The sequence below is a fragment of the Athene cunicularia genome (genome assembly GCF_003259725.1).
Source record: "Athene cunicularia isolate RWA chromosome 12 unlocalized genomic scaffold, athCun1 chr12_part1, whole genome shotgun sequence".
Lineage (NCBI taxonomy): Eukaryota > Metazoa > Chordata > Aves > Strigiformes > Strigidae > Athene > Athene cunicularia.
In genome coordinates, this window is record NW_020799116.1 from 13,104,693 (window position 1) to 13,127,361 (window position 22,669).

General features: G+C 49.6%; 1 protein-coding gene across 3 annotated transcripts in view; it reads left to right on the top strand.

Annotated features, from left to right (window-relative positions):
• The window catches only part of LMCD1 (LIM and cysteine rich domains 1), a 59,966-nt gene that overhangs the window by 37,068 nt on the left and 229 nt on the right, over nucleotides 1-22,669 (top strand). For all 3 annotated transcript variants that reach the window (XR_003399294.1, XR_003399295.1, XR_003399296.1), the window contains exon 7: nucleotides 11,200-11,206. The gene's annotated coding sequence lies outside the window, so the exon portion shown is untranslated. The remainder of the gene's footprint in view (nucleotides 1-11,199; nucleotides 11,207-22,669) is intronic.

Genomic DNA, 22,669 nt, shown 5'->3' on the forward strand with positions numbered 1-22,669 from the left:
GCAGCTGCCTGCCTTCCCTGGCTGAGTGACAAATCCTGGTGCTGGGGGGGCCCTGTCAGCTAGCTTGAGGTGTGTGGCCTGCATTGAGGCTGGAGGAGACATCAGTGGGTGTCTTGAGCACGTCCCCAGGCTGGAGGGTGCTTGTCTCCACCTCAAAAAACGTCTCTTAATAAACCTGAGGGTTAGGGACCCCCATCCTGTGCCTCTCTGTGTGGAGAGGGGTGGCAATGCTCCCAGCTCCCCATGGTGGCACACGTGCTGCACCTGTGGGGCAGCTCCCGCATGTAAACCTGTCAGAGGTGGGATTTCCAGGGGACCTCTTTTCTCATGGGGTCCTCTCCTCTGCTTGGGGAGGTGTATGGGGAAAGGGCATCCCCCTTCCACCACACCAACAGAGACTCAAAGGATGGCAGTGGAGAAGAGGTGGGTCTTGTTTTCGCTGCTGCAGAGGAATGTGCGTGGTGGGGGCTTGGGTAAATGTCAGAGCGGAGGCGTGGGGAGAGGCTGGGGTTTTGGGGGGAGCACTGGCACCCCAGCGCAGCAGCAGGGAGAGGCCCTGCCTCCACGTCCAGCACCGCTGCGCTGCCCACCGCGGTGATGGGTGCCCTCCCCTCGTCCCCAGCCCTTGGTCCAGGCGCCTGGGGGGCCGCCCTGGGTCACCCCCACCACCTGCCCTGTGGTGGGATGGTTTCCAAGTGAGAGAGCAGGTCAAGTCCGCTTTAGGTACTAGCATTGTCCTTGATAGCACCTTTGGGCTTTTTACAGGATTGTGCCAGCAGCCCACACATAGTAGCAGCAGTTTTTGAACAGCCTGTTTCTGTTAACGCAACCCTCTGTCATAAAAGCCTTCACTTGATTATTTGGGAAAAAGATATCACCGTAGCATGTTCTGGATTTTGATTTTGTGATTTATAAATTGTAATTCTCCTCCTCCAAAGTTCCTGTTTCAGCATGCACATGCTTGCTTCGGGCTTTTTGGACCACTGGCGTCCACTTGAGCCTTTCTGCAGCTTGTAAAATACTGTCTGTTAAATTTACTACAATTAAACAGCTTAACAGAATCCCATTGTTGCAGTTGAAAGTATTGACACAGTAATGATTTAGAAAAATAATCTAGATTTTATTAATAACTAACAACTATTTGTCAATACAAAATAACTCAGGCTCTAAAATGACAATATTCACTCTAACTTACTTAACGGTACCTTAATTTATACACATCTGTACATGCGCATACACAAACCAGACATATACATACAGGAACAAAGGGGTTTGGATTCGGTAAAATGAACACAAAAGGGACAAGCACACAGGAACAAGGGCAAGGGTACGTACCCACCCCCCACCCCCCAATAAACAGATGAAATAGCAGCTAGCTCAAAGAAAATTTCCCTCTCGAGTTTAGACCAAATACTCCCAATGCCTTGGCATTCCTCAACGGACAATAACTGAGACTCGAGTGGGGGGACTTTGCCCCGGCCTTCCATCTGGAGCAGACGGTACCCGAGAGGCGTCCCAGCTCAGGGGAGATGCTGGTCACAGGCCCGCTGCCATCCAGGAGAGCTCAAAGGGTCTCTCTGGTGGTCGCAGTTTATAGGGTTCAAGATAATTGACTTTTGTCAAATACTATCTGGTGCCTTCGGGCAGTTGCACAAGAATTTGAATAACATGCAACCCTGTTATTGTTCCATCTGATCACATCCCAGGCACAGGTGTGTCAGGCCATCAGGAGATGATGGGCCATTATAACCTTTTCCAAGCAACTGGGAGGGGCAGGAGCCAGGCTCCTCAAGGTTATCAGTCCTTATCTCCACAGATTGGTGTATGGCCTGGGCGAATGTGGATGGAATCACACCTGGCACCAAGCAGCCCAACAAGGAGGGCAGGGAGGGGTAAGAATTGCACCACCACACCCATGCCTCTCGCATGTCAGGAGCAAAAGCGTGAAATTAATGCATCTAACATTAAAAGATATGTGAGTCTTTAGTTTTGATATTAAAATTGAAATTCAGTGTAAGCATGATAAGCTATTCACCCCAAGTGAAGACATTACACTGGGTTTTGCTATGGTTTATCATCTAGAACGAAGGAGGCTGCTGCAGCTGCCTTATGTGGGTCATGGACTCTGGGTTTCAAGACAGTTGGGTTGACAGGGGTGTGCTGGGCTGGCTAATACAGAGTCACCAGCCAGCAATATACAGAGTCTCTGTCCAGAAAATTGATAAAAATCTAGGTGTTTTCACAGGGTTACTATGTATGACAGGGTGTTTCACAGCATTACTGTGTGCGACAGGAATCGACTAAGGGCAAAGACTGTTGTGTCGCTATTTGAAAAGCATCTTGTGCTGCAGTGTCCAATCTGTGGTTGCCCATAAAAGCTCCTGTACCAAGACTGGCAGTGTGCGTGTCCTTTAGCTGGCCCAGGCCAGGTGAGTGGGTCCCTGCACAGCACAGCCCTCCAGCCCCCCAGTGATCACCATGACCTCGACCTCCTCTTCCTCCCCCCCCAGCAAGGGTCTCTGATTACTGACCCCACTTACAGGTTCACCTCATGGTGTTTAATGTCCCTGTGCCTCAGCAGCAGCGTTGCAGCCACCTGGAATGCTGCTGCTGCAGGACAACACCGTGGGCTCATCTCCTTACGCTGCTATTTGGAACATACCAGACCCTGGCTGCCCTCCCCGGGGAGGGGGCAGGGCTGAGAGGTGTCAGTGCCATGGGGCTGGTAACGTTTTCTGTGCTGCTGTACATGGAGGTTGGTGCAGCTGCGTGGGACCTGCCTTTTGAATGCTGCCACGAGGGTCCTGCACGGATGGCGCAAAGTGCTGGCGTCTGCCCCTCAGAGCAGTCCCTAAGAGATGAACTTCTCACAGGGTGGGCTTTTAGTATTGATCTAGCTCGTCCATGAAAGCGTAGGGATAAATTGTCTGACAGTCAATTTAGCAGCATGTACTTCAGCGACTGATACCAGTATTTGAAGTGGGGAATCCGCAAAAGACAAAGCTCTTAATTTCCCCCCATCAATGGGCAAAGAGGGCGAGCATGAGGACTTTGTGCCTCCTGCATGAGCATTCAGCTCCAGTTTAAACTCCAATGTTCTGTATATTTGTTCTAAATATGACTGACAATATGTGAAAATGTTCCTAAAACTTTAAATAAACCATTTCTGAATATGAAAGACCCTCCGAAGTCTGGCTTTGGTTCCGTTGCAAGTCTCGGGGCCGGTGTGCTGCCTGAGGGAAGGGCAGGAGCACTGGAGCTGCAGTGGGGTGAGGAGGAAGGTCAGAGATGCTGCAGCTTTTCAAGGCCATAGCCTCCTCCATCCCCGTGGCTGAAACACTGGCTTGTGGTGGTAAAATGGGCTCCAACGGAGCCAAAGGCCAGGGGTGCACAGTGGGATGAGGGAGCCCTGCCCGTGCCAGCGAGGAGCCGACTACGCGTTGTGGGGAAACCTTCCCACTTGACTGCAAAATCTGTGAATACTTAAATATTTCTACTGGGATAAAATTAACTCATTGCTCAGTGCCGTTACTTATTTGAGGTTAATTATTTAACAGGCTTAGTGAGTGCAATTACCCCTAGTATTTCCTCAAGATGGTCAAGGAGAGGAAACACTTTGAAAATAAACTCTTTAATGAAGGAGGAGTGAATATTGGAGCACAGAGGCTCTGGCAGGGAAGGGTGGCTGTGCCTGGGCCCCAGCCCTGGGCCAGGACCTGTAGTCTGGCATATGCCAGCAGCCAAGGGATGAGACGCTGGACCCATCTGGGGCATGGAGGGCTGTGCCAGGCATGGGGGGGGGTCTTTCAGCTGCTCCCCGTGCCTGCAGACCCTGCTGGAAGCACAGGGTGGATGGATGGGAGGGAGGGCAGAGCAAAAATAACCATTGACTGGGCAGAAACCACATTTCATCTGAAGTTTTGCAAGCTGAAGTTTTTCAAAGCTTAACTGATCTGAATCTACAAATATTTGCAGTGCTGTCTCATTTTTTTTTTTTTTTTTTTTTTAAGAAATATTTGAGGAAGAAAAAGGGACTGTCTGTCTGTGATTTGGAAGGATTTTGCCAGTGAAAGGCAGAGGTGGTTTAAGGACAGCAGCTCCGTTTGGGTCACCTTCCTCCTCGCAGGTTTCCCACAGCATCCCCCCTCACTGCCAGGGTCATCCCCACCCTGGAGCCATGTGTCTCCTTGGATCAGAGAAGGAATTGGCCCCAGCTTCAGGGGGCGTTCCTGCATATAAGCATGGGAGCCTTCACTGTGAAGGGTGGGAGAAAAACAATGAAATGAGCAGTGGCTCGAGCAATGCCTTTATAGACCTCTGCAAGGGAGGTGGGCTTGAAGGAAAGTAGCCTGTTGCTTAAGTTGAATGCTGATTCTTTGTATATATTTGCAATATCTAGTCTAAGACAAACTATAAAACTTGCAATACAATTTCTTTGCTTAGCTGTGTAGGAGAAAAACAGCTATCCCTGTGGGTGGAGGACAGCATCTTGCTGTTGGTGGGCTACACCTTCAAGGTTAGGTGACCACCGGCCCATCAGTGCTGAGGAGAGACGAGGAAGCTGGTTGGAGTCTCGCAGCAAGGCTTGCTCCCACCACTGCTTTGCACAGGTTTTTTTGGGCAGCTCTGGAGGCATTTAACAGGTTTCCCTCAAAGGTCTATGGAAAACACCCAGCCACTGTGATTTCTATATGGGCCCTGAACCCATGAGGCGGGAACCCTGTCATCAGGGATAGATGAGCTGTGGTGGGGTGAGACTGGAGGACACAGATGTTGTGTGGGCCTGGAGGTAACTCAGCACCTCCTGTACTTTTGGGACCCTGCAGAAAAGGTAGGAAAATCCTTAAAAGGGGAGGAAGAAATTTGCACGCAGCTTTTGGGTGTGAGAGCAGCTCTGCTCTGCAGGACTCTTCCTCTCAACCTGGAAGAGGCTGTTCTGCTCTGGCCCAGGAGGCAGAGGTTTGGGTCGATGGTGACTGGGCTGTTTCACACCATTCTAGGCAAGAAAAGCTAAGCAGCATTCTCCTTTACAATGTATTCCAAGTAAAATTCTGTGTGCTTGGCTACTTCTCCAATGAACTGACTCTGTCCTGACCTGTTAGAATCGATGGGATTCTTGTTATTTACCTTGGTGGTAACAAACAGCCATAGAGAAGTTGTTGATCTTGAGTATAACTCAATAAGAAACTGATACCTGAGTGGAAGACAATTACCTTAAAAAGAAACTTTTAAGGAGTTTTATTAGTGCAGTCAATTCTTAAGAATGTGATTTCAGATAGCTGTAACTAATAAAACTAAAAATTCAGTGGCTTCAGGTGAGAAAAACATAAACCAAAGGCAGACTGAGGTGGCTGTATAAACACTACAATAAAACTTGCTTAAAAGCCCCAGAGAGAAAAATTTAGAAGTGAAAAAACAAGTATTCATGAAGTGCTGGTGTGTTTCAATGGAAACACTCTTCCAGAGACTTGCAACAGCTGCTGCTTTAGGACCAAGCTAAATAAAGTTCATATGGCTGTGTGTTATTCTATAAAAAGTGAGGTTAATTATGCCTATATAAATCTAATTTAAGATTTTATTTACTCTTAACTCAACTTCTTCGGCCAAATCACAAAAAAAAAGTAAACCTCTCCACAATGAGGTTCTTATGCATTGTTGCCTTATTTCAAGAGTTGATACGTGGAGGCATCTCCAGCAGCCCCGTGCTCCCCTCCTGCCTCGCCCCTCTGCAGCAATACCTGATTGATGACTCTGCAGATCCACACACTGCCTTGAGACTGAAGGGATCCGGGTTTTGTCTACCTGGAAAACAAAGTGTCTTCTGAACATACCATGATGGATAATGTTCAGATAAGCACTCACTGAAGCAACTGCCAGGTATCAGCTCAAGCCGTCCTGCAGGCAGACACCCCCCTGAGAAATGAAGACTCGTACAGCCCGCCCAGCCCTGGTTGATGCCACGAGGGTGAGCCATGGCCATGCCTCATCATCCTGCTGGCTGCAGGACCAGTGCTGAATATGCTTTTTTTTTTCATCAGATCTTTTAAATTGTGCAAAGTGCTGACATATTTCACTGCTCCACTTGCTTGGCAAGGGTAATTCCCTCATAGTTTTTCTACAGCCTTTGCTAGAAATATGTCCCACGGAATCGCCAGGGTACCCCGTGCCCATGCCTCACAGTGAGGCTTGAAGCAGGTAGCATGTGTCAGTGAGAACTGTGGGAAGGCAGCCACGGGGTGAAACAGGACAAAACCTTGGCAGTGGGAGTCCAAGTCTGCAGTCGCAAATGCCACAGGCATGCTCAGTCCTCTGGAGCTCCAGCTGCCCACGCTTTGGCTCCATCCACCATCCAGAGCAGGAAAGGGCCATTTCCATGGAGCAGTTTCTGTCCCAGTGCAACTTTAGCAGGCAAGCCACAACAGATCTGGGCTATGAAAGCACACACAGTACAGCGGGGTTGGTTGTTTTTTCCTGTATGGCTCATCTGCCTTTGCACCAGCGGATCACCCAGCGTGCTGCCCGTGCTGCCCACTTCCAGCGTGCCCCTGCAGCAGGCTGCCCCGAGCCACAGCATCAGCTGGGATGCCCATAATGCAAGGGCTGCAGCACCTCACCCCCGGGGTGAAAGGCGCTGCATGCAGCTGTGTTAGTGTTGAACCAGATGTTTCATTACGGGCTTAGCAAATTCCTCCAGAGCCCCACAACAGCGCTGAAGCATGGAAACTGTCAGACAGACGTTTTCTCTCCACACAAACTCAAAAAGCCAAATGAGACACAGGCCAACTTAAAGACCAGTAAATAAAGGTCTCTTTTATAAAAGAAGCCTATTAATACTTTGCCAAGGCCTTCCCTTGAGACTGACTCAATAAATTTCCTTAGATTGACAAGGCTTGAAAAGCAACCCTTTTAGTGTAAAGGGACTCTAAAGCTGTTCAACTGGAAGGCACTAGCCTTCTGGTTTTGCAGCTCTGAATTTACTGAAGAAAGATCATTTTTCAAATCCAAGGAAAACTTGTTGCAGCAATTTTTCTTTTCTGGTGATTTTACAGGGACTAAACAATCACATACTCTGGGAATCTCCAGATTAATAACAAGTCACCTTTAATTAACTACTCTTGATAAATTGTCTGTGCTTAATGTTGAGGGGTTTATCATAAATTCCCTGGGGTTTGGGATGGACCTTCCTGTGGCTGAAAGAGAGTGGAGTCATGACAAGCTGCTTTGGTGGTGTCACTGCACCAGGGGAGCGGAGGGATGCTGGCCCCCCGGACACAGGAGAACAGACAGTGCATAGGAGTGGTGATTCAAGGGGATCCCTCTGCAGACACCATCAGCCAGCTTATGAACAGCGTAAGTACACTGGTTTCCTTGTCTGTAGGGCAGTCCCCGCACATTCCTGAGCCTCTCCCCAACTTGTGTAGTTACTCCCTAGTTGCTGCATTACAGAACTGCTCAGTCGGTTGTGTTCATCCCTCTCCAGATACACCACGGTTCCTGTGCTAACAAAAGATGTTTTAAACCATGTGATGAGAAGCTAAAGAAGAGACAAGAACTGGCAAGTTAGGATGGAAACCTCATACTTGCTCTGATGAGCGTTTCATTCCTCCCAACTGGGCTTGCAAACCCAGTGATGACAAAAGGGTTGGTTGTTCAGTCGTGCCCGGGTTTGTGTCTGGGTTTGGGCCCTGCGCCCCACTCTCGTTCTGAGGGACATCACCTCCCCTGCATCCCATGGGCACAGAGCCCTCACTCCCCCATGCAGGGGACAAGGTGGTTTCCCATGATGGAGGCTCAGCCATCGCATCTGGGCTGGTCTCCAGCATATTAGTGCCTGGGAAGGGCCGTGTGTGGGCCCGCGCCCCAGCTGTGTGACCCCCGGCAGCACAGGGAGGCTCCTCCTCCCCATCCCAGCCTGCCCAGCAGTGGGCAGCATCCCAGTAGTCGGTAGCGCAGGGGCTGTGATTTTTGGTTGTGTTGGTCTCGTTGGAGCTGGACCGTGGTCAGGATCTTCCCCAGAGCCTGTTTGGTTTATAGATCCTGTCAGTCATCTGTGTGGCCTTACATGGGCACGACACTGGAGTTACATCTTCTTTTTGGGGGGGAGAAAAGCCAACCAGAGCCCTCCATGCTTCCTGCTGCCCTTGCCCACATGCACATGCCACAGACCAAAATGAAACGTTTTGTTTCTCAGCCTTTAATTCACCATTGCTTCTTCCAAACGCGGTGGCCAGCGAACAGATGGCTGTTGTACAAGCTGGGCCGCAGGACAGACAGAGCCGCGCTGTTCTTGGGTTGCTTTTTCCATGGGTGTTTCCACTCCCTGCAGTGCCAAACCGCACCTCCCAGGCGAGTGCCAAGGGCGGAGGCAGCCCAGCGAGGGGGGGACGGAACCTGAAACGGGACGCAGCATGCCCCGTGCCCCGCTGCAGCCTGGCTGCTCGCTGCCTCACTGGCAACCCGCTCTGCACCGTGGGTTGGGCCTGGCGGGATGAGGCACTGCCCAGCTCCATCCCGGCTGATACCAGGGAGACCAGCAGTACCAGTGAGGGGGGGCGTAGAGCTGCTCTTTGGGTTTGCACACCGGCAAGAACCTTCAGCCATCCCCGCTTCATGCTAGATTAGGTGATTAGGTCCATACTGAGCTACAGGAAACTATTCTGTCTCTACATACAAGCTTATATTTTAGATCCCTCAGAAAATGAATACCTTCCTGTATTCCCCATTACAGAGCATGAGTAATTCCAGAAGATCTGCACTGTTTGGTGATCTGGTTTTCCGTCTTTGAAGCAACAGCCACATTGCAGTTTGATGGTTTGCTCTGGGGAGGAATCGCTTGCTTTCAGCAGCACCAGCCTATATAGTGCTGACATCCATCACGTAGCAAACCATGTTGGTCACTGGACCCAGAGAAGAACCCACAAGTGATGGGTAAAGGGAGGCTTGCCCAGTCGAGGGGGAGAGAGTCAGACAGGAGAGCCTGGAAGTGCTGGAAGACAAGAGCCTGGCCAAAAAAATAACCCTTCTCAAGTAGTCTACCCACACCAAAATGGTTCCCAGTTTTGTGCCAAGGTTTATTTGCTTCCTGTGACACAGTGTGAAGGTGAAAGCATGCACGTTCCCCCAGTGCCTGCAGGCTCAGTCATTAGCCCTTTGCATCTAATTTTTAAATGACTGAGTTTAATCTTGACTAGCTGAGTCAAAACAAACATGACCCAAGCAGGACCTGATGCCCTCAAGGCTGGTCACAAGCACATCCCTCATGTTGGGCTCCATCTCTCCCTGGAGGAACGGTCACACCCTTTGTCCCATGGGAATGCTGTCTGTCTGTCTGTCCAGGTCCATGCTTCCTCCTACCCCAGGGGCTGGTGCTCTCAGGCTGTGAGAAAACCCTCGTCTTCTCCCCCCAGACTCAGGGCCAGACTTTCTCTCTGCAAGCAAACAAGGGAGGTCAGCCTGATTTCATGCAGCCAATACCAGGACTAATACTCCATGACTGTCACTTTCAGCTTTTTCCATCGGGTACTAATGTGGGAAATGAAAGACTAAATTGCAAAGGTTAACAGTTGGTGGCCTTCCTGATCCTCAGTGCAAATGAGCGCTGCCTGAGGACCAGTAATATCCCATGAATATTCAGAACACAGCCCCCAGCAACCTCAGGCTCCTTCTTTATTTTTGAGAGAGACAAAAAACGGTATTTGCAGAGTTGCTTTCCTAATATTTTGGCTGATCATCTTAATTGTTTTTCTCCGCTGCCCTTAATCGTGTCTGTTCCTGCAGCTATTACTCAGGCATTACTTCCACAGATATTAATGTGCATTTTGTTTAAATACCGAGTGCCAATGTCAAGCCCTAAGCCCTTTGCTGCTTGAGGAGCGGGAGGAAATCCAGGCAGCGTTTCACAGGCGGGCGAGGACTGGGGCGCAGCCAGGGCGTTAATCTAAACTAAGAAAGGCTGGTTATATTTTAACACTGTCCAAATATTAGCACTGCCCAAAGGATGTGGAGGTGTTACCTTGATATATCAGCATCCAGAACACCATCTTCGTCACCAGATGTTAGATCTCTAAGATGCCTTTTTAAATGCAGGACTTGGCCGTAACTGTCCAAAAGAAAAGACTGGGAGCAAGCAGAGAGAAAAGCCCTTGTGACAGTGGATGCCTTTAGGAGACCCTGACTCTCTCTGAGGGCTTCCATTACAACTCATCTAAACCCACTGCTGCCCCGGTGTCCTCTGGCTCCGAGATGGGGTGAGCTCATCCCCAGGGAAGTGGCAGAGCTGCACTGACCACGAGTGGTCACCCAGGCTGGTGCTAGGGCAGCTTCCAAAATCCCCAGGAAATCCTTGGGGTGGCCTCAGCCTCCCACAATAATTCTTCTTCAGAGCCACATTAAAAATATTTCCTGTTGATCCTGGTTTTCTCTAGGTGACGTTAGCATTTTTTGAAACAGAGAGCCTTACTGTTTGCAGGCTGCAGTATGTGAATTTGTGACACTTAGCAACATTTACCCACTTTACAGGGACTTTTCAAGGGAGATCAAGTGCTCCAGCAGGTTTTATGGTTCTGCCAACACCTGATGGCAGAGGTGCCTGGTGCTGTCAGAGGAGCTCCAGCCAAGGCTGCCATGGGGCATGTGCTGACCACGCAGTGGGGTGTGGGCAGGCTCCAGCGTGCCCTCAGCAGCACAACCCTTGGCTCTCCCCAGCTCACTGGCCTTGCTTACAGCCCCTCGAGCTGGTCACACACCCCACTCCCCAGGGGTTAAAGCCCTTGCTGCCAGAGCCAGGGGATGCTGACCGCAGAGCACAGTTGGGCCTGACACCTGTCTGCATTATTAAACACAGCTGCGAGAAAAGCTGGTAGGGGGAATCCTACACTTGGATTCAGTTTTTGGAAGCACTGCCATCCCCCACCTGCTCCCCCACCAGGTTTTCAGCCATTGATGTTCCTGCCCCAGCCCCAAGCTGCACAGGTTGCCTGCTGCCTTCCCAAAATCACACAACTGGGGGCTGCCTCCTGCCACATCGCTGCGACCAGAGCTGCCCTACCCACAGAGCTGCTTTTGCATCCATGGGCACCCAAGCAGCGGCGAGCCTGGCATCCCAGCTGGCATCCAGATCCTGAGAGAAGCTCTCCACTCCCTCCCCGGGTGCTCTCAACTGGCCACAGCCCCCCGGGTCACACACAGCCATGTGTACAGCCCTGGGGTGAGGCTTTGTCTCAAAAGGACATGTTGGGTTAAAGTAAAAGGACACCAAGAGCTCTCTCAGTGTCACTTGCTCATGGCTGTCCCTCTGCCACAGTGCAGGGAGCGGCTGCCTGGGGAAATGCCGACACTCTTGACAAAACTCAGTTATGTCAGCAACTCAGTAGATCCCCAAGGCACCACTAAATATGAATGAAGAGGGAATAATCCAACCAGTCTCTGAGGAGAGGCCACCCCAAGGATTTCCTGGGGATTTTGGAAACTGCCCTAGCACCAGCCTGGGTGACCATGCTGCCCGGCACCCATGTTTGCCCTCTTCAGCATGGCAGGGATGCGCTCACTGAGGCACACCAAACAAAAGAGCCTTTTGAATTTAAGTACAAACAAACTGAAAAAATTTCAAATATTTTATCCTTTAAGACTTTTTTTTTCTCCAAAAAGGACAAAAGTTTAGACAAATCAAATCCTAGTGTTTACAGTTGAAAGCAACCAGCAAGGAAGCTGCATCTTCTGCTTTGTTCAGAATATACAAGAATTTATTGACTGTTGGGCACAATATTTAAACCATAAAAGTATGTGCTTTCCCCCGACCATGGCAAATGCCACATGCAAACCGCACCGGCTGGCAGCGAGGGCCTGGCTGGGAGGGATCAGTGCCCAGTTGCCTGCAGCCTCTCAGTATCCACACTGCCCTTCCCTGCTGCTTGGTCCTTCATACGCCCAGCCCATAATATTGTGACACAGACAATTGTTTAGGGTAGGAAGTAAAGCTGCTCTTAAAGAGGAATCTCTTTTTGTACCTGCAGAAATGAAGCTGGTGTCACAGACAATGCTTTTTCTAGTCGGAAGGGGTGGGGTGCAGTTGATGGCATCAGTGGCCCAATTTTGCTTTGTTTTGTTTTACTTTTTCCAGAAATCCTGTCCTTTTATCTTTCATACCCTATGGGCAGTTTGAAAGTAATTGATCTATCTGAGGCTGCAGCCTACTCTTAAATCCTCAAGAGCAAGCCTTTCTTTCCTTTTATATTAATTTTTCTTTTCTTGGTCTGGCTTTAAACACTTCAGCAAGGCATGGCATTTAGATTTTGCATCGAATTTCTGGTTGTCGTATCCCAGTCAATAGTCCCTCATGTGACTTACATCTACACTTTGAAAGAGCATAAAAGTGCCCTTTGATTAAACTCATTGGGTCAGATTCCCCTGTGAAAACTTGCTGCAGCCAGTCGAGCAGTGGCAGGGAAAACCTGGCCCACTCTGCCTGGAGCAAAGGATTCTGGCATCAGGTCTTGGAGGCTGAAAAACAGCCTGGAGAAAGAGTCCATGCTGTTGCGAGCACAAGTCTTGGAGAGATGGAGACTGTAGTCAACACTCTTCATAACAAAGCACAGAGGATTTAGAGGACAATATCTATTTATAGAACCAGAAAATTTGCCCCAGGATCTTTCACCAAAAGAAAATCAGGATTATTCAAGGGTTTTCCTACAAATGCTGTTGCCTGGAGGGAAAAAAAAAAAAAAAAAAAAAGGTCATGGGTTTTGGGGTTTTTCTTATCAGAACAAATTTTGAAATATCAGTAGCTTCTGCAAAAATCTAAAGCTAAATTTCAACCAGTTTTGAAGAAAATGTTGTATCGGGATAAATGTGTCTTCCCTGAAGTAGCTGTTCTTTATGGTTTCTTAGTCACCAGAAATGAGACTCAGGCTGCCATGGAAGTGAGTATTAATCTATTTCTCTTCCAAGGAGAAGCAAGCTTTCCATCACAGTTAAGTTCTCAGATCACCTTTGATTCTTGATTTTAGTTTGAGAAAAAACTCCAGGCAGAGGTAAATCAGGTCTGGAAAATCACAGTTCTAGCATGGAAATGGATGGGTTTATGGATTTCAAACGCAGGGTCTGTCTGCCCTGGGGAGATGCGGTCAGACCAGGAGTGGGGATGGGTCCTGAGCCTGCGTGTGTCTGTCTGCGCCCGTCCACAGTGCAGTCACCACCTGGGCACAGGGCGCTCAGGTGGCTCTCCAAATGCATCTGGCTAGCAGGTTGACATTAAATACTCTGAATTGGTTTTGAACACAATCACGTTTTTAGCCCATACCATCTGTTTCCAACTGAGAGACAATGGGTTGGCAAGACACCAGCCCCTTATGGTAGGAATCAAGGGATAAATCCGAAAACCCAAACCAGATGCATTTGGTTGTAACAGGAAGCCATTGCCTTGCTTTGGGCCTCCGATAAAGTATATTTTCAAAGGACTGACTGTGGTCTCAGGCAACAAGCCTCTCAGTATTACCTGCTAACTGCAGACCCTACGGAGAGCCCGTGGCTTGCTCACGCAGGCTGCTGCTGGCTGGCAAAAAGCGGAGTGTGCAATGTCTGTTCAGGAACACCCACCCCTCACTCGGCATACAGGATTTGCAGTCTTCTTGTTGTTTTGGCTGCTTTTATCAAAAATTCCCATGGGGCGGCTGCAGATAGCTTTTCCTGGGGCTTTTGTCCAAATCCCAGAAAACTCCAGCTCTGCCAACTCCATCGGTGTCCCCTGCCCTGAGGGCCCCCCAACCTCTGAGGGTGGACTTCCTAACAACGGTGGTCCTGGGGGGACCATGGGAACCCACCGGGGACTGTTCTGCCTTTCACCCCCATCTCCATGTTATGGGGGTGATGCTGGAAGATCTGAGCAGTGTCCTCTCACCTCCTCCTGCCCTTCAGCAGAGGTTTAGGGCTGTGCTTGGTGTTTGCACATTGATGACTTTTCCCGTAAGCCAGTGCTTCTGCTTTCCTTTGAGCAGCTGAAACACAGTTTTTCTCCTGCCTCACAGCTCACACCCATAGTCGCATGCAAAGATAATCCTGAGCATCCATGCGGAGGCCAACCATACCCTCAGCGGGTGAAAAGTGACCAGGATCTGCACGAGAGGCACCAGGAAGAGGAGAGGTGCTGTACGTGGTTATCCCCAAAAGCAGAGAGTAGTGGGGACAACAGTTGAAAGGGAGAACATGGCCAGACCCAGCCCCTCCGTCCCAAGCCAGGGGAGGCTGCATTTGCCACAATGGAGTTTTTGGAGGCTGCCAAGTGTAAATCAGTGTGTCCCTGGGCTTCAGTGCCAGGTCTGAGCAGGGCTGGCAGGGCTCTGCTGCAGCACTCAGCTGTCAGCTCTGCCTGCACTCCCCTCAGAGAGCGTTTCAGGGCTGGGCATCAATACAGACTCGATGGCAGGTGATCCCACCAAACTCAGCGCCATCACACAGCGCCCAAGAGTGCTGCTGAGTTTATGGGTACCATTGACGGGCTCCAGCTTGCACCATGTTTCATCAGATGTTGTTATTTCATGCAACTTACCCATCACCTCTGGCTCGAGCGGAATGGTGTGCGGTTGCTGCTCTTAGGCTCTTCATAAGAAACAACCCTGTGACTGCATAACCATTAACAGCAGCTCCAGGGCTCCAGGTAAGTTCCAGCTGGATTTCAGCTTTCTCATTTTTAACTGCAGTTTTTAATGTCTGCTGAGCAAATGTCAGTAATAGTGATGAAAGAAATCTTTTTATGATTTACTGCATAAAACAAAATTGCAACCGGCCAGGGCCTGCTCCCGGGGCAGGCTCCTCACCTGGCAGTAACGTTATAGGAGTGCTGTTACACCGCGTGCCTCTGAGAATGAACACAATCCCAGTGTTTCCTTTGTTCTGCTTGTTTTAATGCAGAAAGGAGCTCTTTGACTTCAAGTGGCTTAGAATAAAATAGAAATTTTTATTATTATTATTATTTCATACAGCTCATAAATCTTTCCCTGGTAATGCCAGCAAGTGCACAAGCCCCATCTTGATGATGGTGGTGACATGTCCCTTAGATGATACTGCTCCCAGGTAGGAGCTGAGGTGGGAGCAGCTGGGAACAGGGGAATGGCAAAACGGGCCTTTGCAGCAGTGGCCACCACTGTGATTTTCAGCCACCACTGTCACTGTGTGCTTCGGGTCTGGCCCCTCCGCCCCACACAAAGCCTCGGGACCCAGATGCTGCATCAAAGGCACTGTGGTCCAAGCAGGGCCAAGCCCCCCGAGACCAGCAGCAGCAGCACCCTGGGTGCTCCCCATGCCCTGGGTGCCCCCTGGCAGCACCACCCTCACCAGGAGCCAAGGTGGGGTGCTGAGGGAGGTCTGTACCTCTGTGCCAGGTTGTTCAGCTGGGGAAAAGCCAGAGGAGAACTAGAAAGGAAGAGAATGAGCAGAAAACTCCTGTAAAAATAAAACGCTGACAGTAATCTACATATCCTGGCACTGCATTTAACTGCAGCTGGATGCAAAATTCCAGTTCGTTTTGAAGTATCGAATATAAAGTGACGTGTGTGAACCCAAATCACAGCTCTCTGTCAAAGATCCCAATTTTGGGAAAACAAATTTGAAATGGTTAAGAAAAAAATGCATTTGAAACACTGCAATTAACTGCAGCTATCATATTATTCTCAAATTTGTCTTGGAGCCTCCCTAGATTTTCCTCCTTAATCCCAAAAAGAAATTCAATTTATTTCATATGTTCTTAGTGCCTGAACCAATTAATGTATTTTCTTGTCCTTAAAACCATACTCTTTTATGATCGTGAGCCCTATAACTAATTCAGAGTAATTTTGAACCCAAGAACTACACAAAGTAAGGAGTTAGAACTATTTGCTTGTCTGGGAAAGCAAGGAGCTCTGCAGACGATCACACAACCTCTTTTGAGCTCCTGCCCAATTACTAATTACTTTTCTATTGCAAGGCCAGCCCTGAAAGAGCAAAAATAGCAGAGAGCAAAAGATAAAATCACTTATCTGCTAGGCTGTGCTTTAACAATGGTAAGACTGTACAAGCTCCCAGCTACAGCTCAGGCAAATAAACATGTCATCTGTCTGGGGAAGCAGAGTAATGTGGCCAGGAGTAGACAAAAAAAAAAAAAACAACAAAAACCCACAACCAAACAACCTGATAATGCTGCATTTCAGTAGGTTACAGCATGTGTCTAATTAGTGTTTTCCTTGCCTGATATTAAAGATTTGGTCTTTCTGTTGCTTTCCTCTGATTGAGCAGGCATGGTGGAAGAAGCCTTGTGATCTCCGTGTCCACCCTCAGATCACCGGCGCTCCCCAGGAACCTCAAGCCTACAAGTAATATTTTACTACAAGGTCTTGAACTGCACAGCAGCAGGGCTCTGCTCATTTATTTCCTAAACAGAGACCGGTGTTCAGCATCCCTGGCAGGGAAAGCACTGCAGGAGCAGTTTGCTATGGCAGATAACCCATTGGTGCTGCTCTCTTCTGTGTGCACCCACTTCCCACATGAGTGGACGCTGAGCATCTCCTTAGAAATAAAACAGTCCAGGCAAGCCCAAGCCCCAGCCCCAGTCCCACCGATGTTTTCACTATCTGAGCTGTTCCATGTCAAAAATAGTCAAGGGGACTCCAGCACCCATGGAGCTACCAAAGGAATTGCCACAATTTTTGCTGCTGCTTCATGAATATTTCCTCAAAGAGGGATTTTTAAAACGTTTTTCCACTCTCTAAGCTCTCATTTTTAAGTCAGCACAGCTTACACTGGAAAATGTCTTTATATTCTTTGTTGTCTCCCTGGCAGGGTTTGTGCTCTTGTGACAGGGACATGGAGGAGTGCCCAGAGGACACCCCCCCACACACACAGGCACCTGCATCAGCTCCCACATCCCTACCCAAAACCTGGCATCAGGGTTTCCTCCCAGGATCCCTCCCTGGGCCATTTCGTTAACCACAGTGTACATGACACTGAAAACAGAGTTTCCTGAGGCAGGAGTGAAGGAGCATCTGTGAGGGATGGACACTATGCAACCATGGCCATGGCTGCCCCGTCCCAGCCAGTGGCAGCGGACATCCCAAACTAAACAGTCCTCAGCCATTTTACTGCCGGAAATATTGGCAGCACGAGCTGACAAAACCACTTCTTGTAATAGAGTGACTCATATTAATTCTTAAATGTAGCAAAATAAATTGGTTTATCTCTTAGGAGTCATTAATATGTGAGTTTTGTTTTGTTTGGGTTTATGCAATCAGGAAATATCCCTAACCCAGAAATAACCCACTTAATCTGATTTTTCAAAATTAGTCTTCTTTTTATTTCTAATTAGCTCTTGGCGCTGGATTTTTTTATAGTGGGGCTTCAGCCAAAAGGAGATTTGTAGACTCGGGATGTGAATTTCTGACACAGCAAGAAGAAAGTTCTGGAGCAGAGAAATAAAGCTGGTTGTCCCAAAGCATCCCAGGGAAATAAAGCCAGTTCTCTCATGCCATCCCAGCCATGGTGCTGAGTCTGCCGGGTGGTAGAGCTGGGAGCATTGGCATTTAGCACAGCTCCACTGCCTGCAAACACGGGATGGCAGGACTTTGGTAACAGTTTCTTAGCCTGTCCCAGTGGGAGAGTGCCTTGTCCCCAGGTCCACAGTAAATAACTGACAGTTAAGACACTGGTCTCATTGTCACATGTTTGTCAGGAAGGGTGTTGCCCTTCTAGCCAGAGCTGCCAGGCATGAACAACCAGCTGCTGAGCAGTCACGGGCTACAACACTTCGGGAGCAGGACAGTGAAAGCAACCCCCAGTGGGTGATCTTCAGGCAAGGCTGGAAATGGTGTGATGTCTGTGTGGATTATTCAGAAAACAGTGGAGTTTGGAGGCAGCAGGATTTAGAATAGAAACTTTCGTATAAGCTGTGAAGCTGGTTTATTGTTATTCTGAGGGCAAAAGATGTCTGGCTTGTACCAGAGGAAATAGCACCTCTAATTTACTGCAGAGCTGCCACCAATTTACTTGGTCTCGTCACCAGTAAATATTACCGCCGGATCGGCCAGATCCGCAGGGTGGGCAGGGAGAGGAAAACTACTGACGTGGAATAAACTCAGCTCACTGCAGCCTGCAGTGCCAGAGCTGACCCTCCCTGGCCAGGCCGCCTGAGCTGCCGGCTCTGGGAACCACAGCTCTGCGAGTGCTCTGTAACGCACCACATGTGATGGAGATGTGAGTAAGAGGGGGCTCAGCAGTAACTTGGGGTGGGTTTTCGCTTAAGCACACCTAGGTGGCCGGGCAGGATTTGGCACACTGGCTATGTGCCAGCAGCAGAGCCCCAGTGCATCCCAGTCTGTGCTGTGGAGGCAGCTCCCTTCAAACACAGACTCCACACCTTCTCAGGCTGCATTTTGGGCTCATGGCCCTGCCATGTCCCGGTTCCTGACGGAGGGGACGCCGGCCCCGTGCCCCCGCCTTCCGCCTCACTCTGCTGCCCAGGGACTCACTGGGGTGATAGATGTTTGAATCGACTGCTTGGTGGGTGATGTCACCGGAATGGCAGAGAGGAAAAGGCCAAATAAGGCAACATTTTAGTGAAAATATGCCCTAAAATGGGAGTTTGACTGATGATTAGCAAGCTCAAAACACAGATATGATATTACCATGTTGAGATTGCAAGAGCCCCACACAGCCTCAGACATTGGAAAAAAACCTCCAGGACCTGGAAAGATGAGGGAAAAGCAGCCTAATTCAGAGCAGTTTCCTCCACAAAGGCAGGCTGTGTCAGGGGTCAGTATGTGAAGAATCTCAGTTCTAAGATAGATGGACAGATCAATGCAGTGAGAATATTTTTTCCTGGGATGATACTGTTTTTTAAAGAGTTTCTACAGTATGCTTTTGGCTTTTCAACATAAAGCAATGAACCTGCTGTATCAGACAGAAGAAATGTTATTTTAAAGGTGCTAGAAGGAACAACACATGGAGGAAGCTAAACTGGGATGAAGAAGTGGGGAAGGGGAGCGCACAGCTCCTTCCCCCAGACCCTACGCTGCTGCTGGCAGCTCCCGGGGCTGAGGCAGGCACCAGTAGCCCTGGGGCCCTGGGGTGGGAGGTTGGTAGGCTTCGGTGCAAACTCTCCTCCCTTGTCTCATGAAGAAGGTTTTTGGGTTATGGGCTGGAACAAACCCACCAGGAATCCATTTCCCTCCAGTCTCCTACAATACTGCACTCCCCTGCCACCAAGAGCAGGAGAGAATGAGCTGACAGCACAGTAGCTGCGACCAATTTATCATATTTATTGGATGAAATTGCATTTAGGGGTTGTTGTGTCAAAAGACTGAACTTGTTTGATAAACCTTCGAAGACTCAGGGGAAGGGGGGGGCAGTGCAAAACTTTGTATTCACCGGGCAGTTTGTTCCTTTGGTCACAGATAGGACCCCCCCTAAGAGATTACTCAGACACATGCTGCAGCAACTGAAGTAACAGTCCATTTAAGCAAACCTAGAGTTGTGCTTGAGCTGCAGCCTGCCTCTGTGGGATGTGTTACCTCGGGGCACACAGTGTGGGTGTGCTCAGGAGCAGCCTGGGCCAATTCCTGGGCAGCAAGTCCATAAAGAGAAATTAAGGAACTAGCCAAGGCCCCCAAGCACCCCTAGTTACAGTGCTGGGGAACACAAGGGGAAGAGGTGCCAGAAAACGGCCACACTCAGGTGTTGTCCCCAAACAGCATTGCTGATGGTTCAGCCAGGCCAGGGTCCTCTGCCCTCACCCAACAGCGCCTTACAAAGCTTCACTTTCTTTAAAACACAGAATAAGGTTTTCAGCATCATCAAGTTTCTTCCCTTGTTCCCACAAAGCATGAATAATAAACATAGTAGTGCAGTTATTAGTAATGACCAGCCAGCTCTGATAGTGAAGACATCTGAGCACAGGCTGTCAGGCGGAGCAGCAGCACAGGGCTCTGCTTCCCTTCGCCCTGGCAGAGGCAAGACATCACCCCAGGAATTTTATAGTTTCCTGTGAAAGAGGTCCTGCCCATTCATCAGGCATTGAGAAGTGTGCTCAAGCCAAGAATGTATTTATTTTTGATCTAAATATAGTTGAAGTTCTATTAAAAAACACCAGGAATGGCAGGACTCCTACCCCAAAGCCGTCACGGGGGGGAGGCGGCACCCGGTGTTGGGTGTGGGTGCCTCATTCCCACATGTGCCTTCATCCAGGGATGCTCATCCCGCCTCAGCAGGGTTTAGCGCAGGGACAGAAGCCCAGTGCGTGGGGCAGAAAGGGCTGATGGTCCCTCTGCCTCCCACAGCCTCCACCTGCTCCCACTGCCCCCCATCCTGTGCCCAGGGAAGACACCAGCAGCTGTGGCTGTTCCCCGAGCCTGGGAGCACAGGAGGGCTTGAGCCTTTAGCAGAAACCAGGAGACTCAAGGCCCTGAGCTCCCTCCCACAGTGAGTGCCCCCCAGCCCCAGTGGGACTGGGACAGGAGTATTGCAGACGGAGGATGTCAGACCAGGCGTTCCTCTGCCGGTCCCTGCCAGGGGGGGTCAGGGTGCTGGTCGTTAAGGGAGCACTGTTTGGCCCTTTTCACCCTGGCAGCAGCAGCAGAGAGGATGAAGCTTATCTCGTGCTTCAAGAATGACTCGATGAGAGCAAAGTTGGGTTTGTATTTGTTTCTGAACAACCACTAGCAACTGCTCAGTCCAGAAGGAATCTGGCCTGATGATTATTTAGGCTATTTGCATTACTTCTAAAGCTTATCCAAACTGTCTGGTCCCTCTCTGTTGGTGGCATAGAAGAAAAACACCCTCCTTTCTTTCCTCTTTGCCGTGATGGTGTTGGGTGGTCTTCTCAGAAGGCAAGATGCCCTCCAACAGCCTGAGGTCCAGCCTCCGCAGGGGACAGGCACTTGCCTGGGGATGGCCACCAGCTGCATTTTGCTGCTAGTCCAGGCACCTTGGTGGGCAACCCCAGAGAGGCAGCCCAGCTGCCCCCTCCCCCAGGGCTGAGCATCCCTGTGCCCTCTCATCCCCCTTCTCCCCCACCAGCCCTAACTGCCTGGCACATGGGAGCCATTTCTGTTGTTCTTCTCAATTTACCTTCTGTGTGTGCACCAAGTCATACCCATTTCTATGCTGATGTGCAGCAGTTTGGGTCTCCCCATGGGTTTCCTGGCGCAGCTGCAGGCTGAATGGGCTCTGCGGGTATGGGAGCCTGTCACCCAGGTTTAACACCCCAAACAAGAACAAAATGAAGCCCAGGCTGTGGCTGCAGGGACTGCGACGAATCTCCTATGTATGAGCGGCATGGGCTCTGCATGGCCACATCCAGTGGGCCTGAAGCACTTTCCAGAGGCTGCCTGGTACGATAAGCCACAGGATCAGCTCCTCAGGTAATTTTTCAGCCTTATGCAGGTCAGGGACTTGTTTAACACAAGTAAGGCCAGACTAAAACTGCATTAGATGCAACTGCCTAAACCAGTCTGTCAATGCCAGGCAGGCAGCCTGCTTGATTTATGTGCCACGCTGGCCTGCTCCATTGTGCCTGGCTATAGAAAATGTGCATGTGTCTTTATATGAGTACACACAGATTTATATATATATATGTATATGCATATATATATATATGTATATGCATATATATATATATATATATATATATATATATATATGTATGGGAAGGAACATCTTTGCATGTGTGTCCTGCAGTGCTCTGTAGGGAAACCTGCTCTTACCTCCTTTTGCTCTGGAGTCTCGAAGCTCTGAAGGGTTTTTTGGCAAAATAAGGAAGTGACATTCTTGTGGGTTTTTAAAGACTGAAGAAACTTTTATCAGGAACAGTTTTGGTGGTGTTCTGGGGCACACTTACATGGGCATGCATGGGGTAAAGAGCCAGGCCAGAATCAGCCATCAAATTAGCCTTTAAATCTGTGTTTTAATAAGGTGGCTGTCAGTGTCTGTGTGCCCTTTGGCTGCAGAGTGCTTGGTGGCAGCAGCAGGGCTCCCTCGGAGCCACCCTGGAGCAAACTGCAGAGTTGGTACATTAACTGTGCATCCCTTCAGCTCCTGTCCAGTGAGCACAAAGGCCCCTTTGCCCGTAGCTCTCAATACCCTGCCCCCTGCATCTGCCTGCAAAATCCCCCGGGAGCACTGGGTCGGTGACAGGGCGAAACCAGCTCTGATCTGACACCCCCAACACACCCGCCCTCGGGCCTCGGGACAATGCAGAAGAGCATCACTCAGGGCTAGGACTGATGCAGAAGAACACTGCTCAGTGCCAGAGCTGACACGGGGGAGCATCACTCAGAGCCACGACAGCAGCTTCTGCCTGTGTCTCTCCCCCCACCCTCAGCAAAATCAGGAAAGCTCCTTGTTCCCTCTCATCCTCTCTGCTTTACACATGAGCAGAAACCACATGTTTTTGTTTCATTTTAGAAAACACTTCCTTTACAAAGTATTTTTCAACTCACTTGTTTAAAATTTGTCAGTTGCTGTGTCTTTTCCCAGTCGCTTTTTCCTCACTCTCACCCCTCACAATCCCTGTTCAAGCTGACATATGGGTCTTTATCTTTTAAAACTTTCCCAGCCCCTCGAGCTGTGTTTCTCCTGTGTGGATTTTGCTGTGATAACCCCCTGACTCAGCTGGCACTTCAGCACAACGAGAGTGCCAGGCTGCAGGGGAGCA